Raw genomic sequence first — 7456 nt, forward strand, 5'->3', positions numbered from 1 at the left:
AGCTCATGTTAACCTGGTATTGTCAATTTATGCAGCCCATCATGAAAAATTATGGAAACCCCACGGGTTTTGCTAGAGTGGTGTGATGCTGAGAGGTATTTCAAGTTGAAAGAACATATGGCAAGGGAGGAAAAGGAAAGTTGTGGAAAGAAATAAAAAGTAGAGAGGTATTATGGAGATATGTGATTCTTTCAAAATATTATGGATTCATATATCTCTCTAATCTCTATTTCTCACTTTCATTAAAAATTATCAAAATATATATAGAGTAAGGGTGATATTAAAATGTTAGGATTAAGAGAACAGAGATAAAATTAAAAAGAGAAGAAAGCTAAGGTGGGGTGGGGGTGTGGTAAGTATAGATTGCTTATAAATTAGAAAACAAATATTTGTTTAAAAGTTATTTTCCAGGAAATGGATTGAGAAAAAAAAAGTCAGTACTTACTTTTATTGCTTTCTATCCACCACAAGAAATTTGATTCACTCAAACACTTAGAAGTGATCAGATGTAAATGCGTAGAAGTGAAAATTCATCTGGAAGTTTTAAAGTGCAGGAAGGAAAAAAAATCAGTGTCCTTTTTTTCAGTAACACTATAAAGGTGCACTTAAGATTCTATAAACTCCTCAGAGGGGTAACCTTGGAAAATAAAACCTTCTTTCCCTTATTTTTCAAGTTGCTAAGCAAGTGCTAGCATATACCTGTTCTACAACTAACTACACATTTTCAAGTAAGGTAGGCCAAAAGTGAACATAAATTCCCCTTACTTCTGTATGTTTTTCAAAATAGCATCATCACTCATGAGATAAACTGTAAAGTGTCTCTAAATATAGTTCATGAAGCTTACCTCTCTGAAGAATAAAGCTCTGACGCTTGCATTAATGTAGCTGATATAAGTAGGTTTTATGCTTGTGGGGCATGAAAAAATAATTCACAGTCTAAGCCCGAGCTTAGACAAGATTGTGTTTTTATTTATTCTGCATTGATGCTAAGTAGAATCAATCAATATAATAAGAGTGTCCTTTCAAAAATATTCTAGGACAACTGTGTTCATACATAACATAATTTATAGTCTGAAGAATAAAAGGTGATTTTTAACTCAAAAGAATGATGTAGTTCCTTGTCAGCGCGCTCTAAAATATTTAAATCGTTTCCAGTGCCTTCAGGAGCAGTGGAAGAGTCTCTTTGTGGCTAAATTTATAAAAATCTTAAGCTCATTCCAGTCATTTAAGGACATAAATCCAAATTATGCTCCTGTCAAGTCAGGATTCCAAATGGAAATAAACAAATGTACATAATTTTTCAATCCTCCAACAAAAAGAGTATGTTCTAACTCATCCTCATTTTTCTCCCAAGAGGAATTTTTATTCACTCATTATGTCTTAAAAACATACTTACTGCCAGAAATATATTTCCCTCATCAGCTTATCCTTTCAGGTAAGGCCAATGCATCTGACACAGACCCATAAGGATGACTTTTCTGAGAGTAGATTAATAGGCACATTTTCTACTCAAATTGTTTTTCCTAACAATTTAAAACTATATGAATTTTTATTCAATCCCATCATTTATTCTTATTTTAAAAAGAGCATATTAGAACTGGTATATATATTCATTTAAAAGTTGACTTTTTGAAGACCCTTTATTGGCTCACAGGCTGCAGAATCCAGTGTGCTCCTGGACAGCCGAAAGGACTGGAGCAGCTAATACATTTCTGTGTTCTTTCACAGCTCCTGGTTTCCAAAGCACTTCAGTGGGTTCTAAACTCTTTGTGGGCTTCAGGTTGTGTGAAATTTTAATTATACCATTTTGCATAAAATTAATATACATCAGACATCAGAGAAAATAATGCTAGCATCACATCATAGTTTGGGCCTCAGGTAGTTTATTTTCAATGACTTCAACATATACCACTTTAATGAACCTTTAGTTTATGACAGAAAAGTCATTTTTAAAAGGTAATAATCATAATGCAGTTAATTTCAGAAGCCTACGAAATTTGGAGGATTCTGTTGCATCAAATGATGCAAGTGAAACCCTGGCATAGGATGGCTCAGTCCTTCCTTTCTTTGCAACTAGTTTCTAAATCCAGAGTTTGTTCTCCCAACTACTCTTTTATCTCAACTATCTCTTCAAATTTAGACTGCCATGGGTAGTGGGCAGGAGGTGAATGTAAGCACTAAGAGCTCTGGCCCTGGCGGGTGTGGCTCAGTGGTTAGAGAGTGGGCCTGTGCCTGGAAGGGTCCCTGGCTGGATTCCTGGCCAAGTGCACCTGCCTGGGTTGAAGGTCAATCTCGATCCAGAGCGGGAGGCAACCAATCATGTGTGTGTGTGCCTCTCTCCCCGCCTCCCTTCCACTCTCTCTAAAAATCAATGGAAAAATATCCTCCAGTGAGGATTAACAACAGAAAGGGGGGGGAAAGACGAAAAAAAGAGCGAGCTGTGGAGTGGAAAGGAGCCAAGTGACATCAGTGTAACGGAGCAGACCACACCCACTACAGTCCCCACCAGCATTTTGTCTCCCTCCCCCAGCCCCCCAAAACTGACAGCCCCAGATAACTGCTCAAAGGCCATCTGAAGTGGCGGCCTCAGATTCTGAGTTTAGAATTCTTTATAAACTGCGCACAAAATAAGTATTTAAAAAAAATTCTCACAACCACAAATACATCCTACAGTGGTGGAGGGCCTCTCAATGCACAAGAACACGCAAACGAGGCCGATGTTTCCGTTAGGCATTCCGAAATCGGACACACTGAAATTTGAAGCCATAAACATTTGAAAAGTACAACACAAATTTAGGTGGCAAACAAAACAGACGGAGAGCTTCATTCTCGCTCTCTGTCACTGCCCTCCTCCCTTGCTCATGGCCAGCTCGCTGGTCTCCGGATTCATCACCGTCCTCTTTGTTCCAATGCTGCTGCTGGGGCTGACGGTGTTGTTTTGTACGCGTGCAAGTGTGGGAAACGACGGCTGCACGGCCAGCAGTTCTTGTGCCTGGCGTATGCGAGCAGACAGTCCTCTGCATTACGGCTGTGGCAGCAATTTTCACAGCCCGTTACTGTTTATGGCTTTGGGCTCTTCACCTTGTTTGCTACCTGATAGCTTGACTCCAAACGAGTGACCTACTTTTCACTCCATGATCTGCTGTCGCCGTTTCCTAGCATTTTATAGCCAGACCGCCTCATCTGAAAACGTACCCCTGTGTATCCTTGTAACACCTCTCCTGTGTCTTCAGCAATTCGCTCTGCTTAGATTCCTCGGACAGCTGATACTTGGGTGTTCTATTGTCAGAACTGTGGCAACTGATGCGGGTAAGAGGCAGGGAAAGATTTCCCCGGCTCCCTAAATGTCTCTCACAGCCTGTCATGAGACTTAATATTCATATTAATTAAGGCACTGGCGATCTGCATCCAAAATTAAAGCGTTAAAGGTCCCTATCAATGATACATGGAAAGGGTCACCAATAATATCACAACAGTCACTGACTAACATCCACTGTGAGCTAGCCACAGTTACATAATTGTCCTCAAAATCCAAAAACTCCTGCAAGGAGGTATTATTGCCCCCATTTCCAGATGAGGAAACTGAGACTTCCAGAAGGGCTAAGTAAATTTTTCCAGGATGATATCTGGCAAGTGACAGGGCAAGATTCAAACCCAGGACTGTCTGACCCCAAAGCGTAAGGTTACCACACTGTACGTTGATAATGCAGCCAAGTGGGCTTGGTCAGTCATTCACACCTAGCACAGGAGCTGGGGCGCCTGATAAATGTTTGATGAATCCGTGAATGAGCACCTTGCTGTGAATTACTTTACCAGATTGGCTTCCAGTTACCTGACAAGTATTCTGAACAAGTGAGACCCTGAACAAGTTAGCTGTGGTAGGAGAAAGGAAAGGGACAGCCCAGGCCTGAGAGCCCTGCACCAGCAGGCCCGGGTGAGTCCCCTCCCAGAGAAGGCAGGGGAAAATCTCGAATTTGCTATAATGTCAAAAGGATGGCAGTGAGGAGAAGAGAACCAACCAGGGAAAGATAAGGCGGTGTGAAAAGCAATTCTGAGCTCATACTGTGGCTCAAAGGTGACTCTGTTGCTATCACCCCTTTTTCTTCCCTTTCACCTTCTCTCATTCAACATCACACAGCTAGACAGTCATGGAAGTGAAATCAGAACCCAGAGCTTTTCCCATTGGGAAATACAGCCTCCCGTATGCACAGACTTTAAGTTCTTAAAAGTGCAATTTACCTCACTTTGAGCTGTACTTTTCTCAAGAACATTACCCATTATCTCAAATGTATTTCTATTCCAGACCTGAGCTGTAGAACAGAAAGATCTGTATCCTTTTGAAAACTTATCCCAGCTCCTTTATAAACATCTAAGATGTGCTGTAATAATAACAATATACCTGAGAATGCACTGGGGACCTCTCCCCTCTGTTCTGCTTCACTGTTAATGAGCTAGAAGAGTTACATGGAAAATACCAGGACACTGGCAATGGTTGTGTGAGGGAGAAAGGGAAGGAAGGAAGGAAGGAATAGAGAAAGGGAGGGAGGAAAAACAATCTTTAAAAACGAACAGAATCAAAGTGAAAGTGGATTGGGGCTTGCTGTGTCTGGAGCCAGGGAAAGCAGACTGTGGTTTAACTGGGCCTGTGCTATTTTTCTGTGAAAGAACGGTTCAGGAAGAAGCAACAGCCAGTGAGGAAGGGCCTGGAAACAAGCTTCCTTGGAAGGAAGTATGATGAACCCTGACAAGAAAGATGGATTGACGAGACCTTTATGACTGGCCGCAGCAAAGGGCTAGAATAGGAAGAGTTAGGCTGTGATGTTATTTCACAGAAAGAGGGGTAAAGAGTTCAGGATGTGAGAGATGAGAAGGAAAACCAGTTCAGAAAGCCTGAATGAAACACAGCACCCAACGTCACTGGGAAGGCTGGACAGAGCATTACTACGAGGGCAAATGAGATGCAGCCACTGAGGAAGGGAGTCGGGGGACTCCAAGAACAGCTCCACACTGGAGCCCAATGGAATTTGACCTGGGAACCAGAGTAGCAGACAGAAAGCTCCAGCTCATCCTAGAAGCAACTGGTTTACTAAGATGGATCACGGCTGCCAAGTGTAAAGGCTAGTGAGTGATAAATCAGGAGACTGAAAGCAGAAGTTCGTGGAAGAGTCTGGTTAACTTGTGAAGCCTTTGCCACCCTAATAAGTGAAAATCACAAAAGTAAGAGTTTGCCATTTCTCTCATTGGCATATATCCTTCACTTTCCTCTTACTGTAGTTAGTCCAAGGTGCACATTACTCGTATTAAAATGCACCACACTGCAGTGAGGAAAGACAAAGGAAAGGTGGGACAAGCTCCCATGCTCCTGAGCATTCTGTGGTCCCATCCTACTCAGTTCTCCAACAAGCTGGATGCTCCACTGACAGCAGGTCAAACACAACTGACATGAAACATCAGAGAAAAATTGTTCACAAGAGTTTCTCTTTCAGGAGCTGTCTCTGAGAACTCATTTAAGAGCGAACAGATAAAACAGCGCTCAGTCCGAGGCTGTAGGTCACAAAGGATAGGGTTGCAACCAGAACTGTAAGATTACATCATACATCCAGAGAGGGACTGTTAATGTGTGTTCATACTGCTATTCGGCAGGGCTAGTCAGGAAGTAGACTCCTAAATATTTTTAAGATGGTGAAGACTTTTGGAATTCCTATATAACATTGGGCTGAGTCAAATATTCAGAAAAATGTTGAAATTTTTAACATGTCTTAAAATGTTTCAATTACTCTAGAAGTGAATTCCATTAAACTTTAAAATTCTTTTAAAGAATAAAGAAATGTATATTTTGAAAGATCTACAATATTTCTAAATCAGATAAAGAATGCACATTTATCTGCTTTTGTACAAAGGAATATTTTTAGGTGCAGGTTGATTTGTTTCTCTTATTTAGCAACGTTATAAAAAAAAATTTTGCCTCTGTCTATCTTGTTACATGCAGGGAATACAGAACGTCAACTAGCTGTTATTTCGCCTATAAAACAATATGTGTCCCTTGCTGTCTAAATTCTCACTAATTGCTATCCAAAACCCCCAAACCACATGGATTTGGATCACACAGCCCTCATTTTACAAACCTGCTGTCCAAGTTCTTTCTCTATGAACTTAAAGGACTGCATAATGAGGAGTATTTATACATAACAGTTTTGGTGACGCAAAATGTCTCCCTTACGAAATACACTTGGCTGGTAGTAGCAGAGACTGGAAATAACAGTGACTTAAATACGATAGAAATGATTTTGCTCAAATGCGAAGGCAGTCTAGAGGCGGGCGTGCCAGGTCTGATATGGGAGAGACACAGTCGACATGGATCCAGGTTCCTTTCTGTCTTTCTTTTCTACCTGCCTAACTGTGGCTTTGATCCTCAGGGTTGCCTCAGGTCCATGACAACAGCTGAAACTCCAGTCATCACATCTTCATTCCAGGATAGGAGGAAGTGGAAAATAAAAGAGGGTCCTTGCCAGCTATCTAGCCTTGTTTTAAAGAGCCTTTCAAGAGACTTACCGAACAACTTCTCCATCTCATTGGCTATAACTTAATCACATGGCCACACCTAGCTGCAAGAGAGGCAGAAATGCAAACTTTTATCTGTGCAACTTGCACAGATAAAATCTGAGTCTTCTTGTTAAGAAATAAGGATACTGTGTAGTACCTGTCAGTCTCACCAAATGCTCTTATTAAAGCAGTAAAAATACATTATAATCCAATATAATTATTTTAATGACTGTGAACAATCCCTTTCATGGGATTTATTCCCATCATTAACATATAAAATGTAAGAGTTAATTGCCTTATTGACACATCCCTAAATAGAGGTCACTGACTAATCGAGCCTTCCCCTAAAAACTTCCCACACAGAATCCTCATTTCCTTTACTCATCTGCTGGCTGGACAGAGAGGGCTCTGAGAGCTTAAAGGAGGGTGGAGACACAGTAGGGGGGAAGCCTGGATCTATGAAGGACCACACGGAGCAGAGTTTCCTGGCCAACCGGCACTGGATGGTGATATAAGCAAAAAGAAAAAGTGCACTTGTTAAGCCTCTGAGATTTGTTTGGGCGTCATTTGTTTCGGCAGTTAGCCTGTCCTAACCCTTATTTTACCCAGCTTCCTTCATTGTCCTAACTAGACAGTTGGTGCAAATTACAGAGTAATAATCCACCATTACTGAAGGTGGAAGACTTCCTAACATTTCCTTACTCACAAAAGATGGTAACTATCAAAACTTTCTCTTCAAATTTTCTTCAGATTATCATTAAAAATTTTGCTCAGGATCTACATTCAGCCATTTCCAGCATCAAGCCTGATTTTTTTTAAAAGTTATATTCATGGAGGCAAATTTCTTATTATGAATTTGAGATTTATTTGAAAGTTTTGTTCAAACTCACTATTTGATGTATTTTCAAAATAC

Source organism: Miniopterus natalensis, chromosome 2 (genome assembly GCF_054644295.1).
Source record: "Miniopterus natalensis isolate mMinNat1 chromosome 2, mMinNat1.hap1, whole genome shotgun sequence".
Lineage (NCBI taxonomy): Eukaryota > Metazoa > Chordata > Mammalia > Chiroptera > Miniopteridae > Miniopterus > Miniopterus natalensis.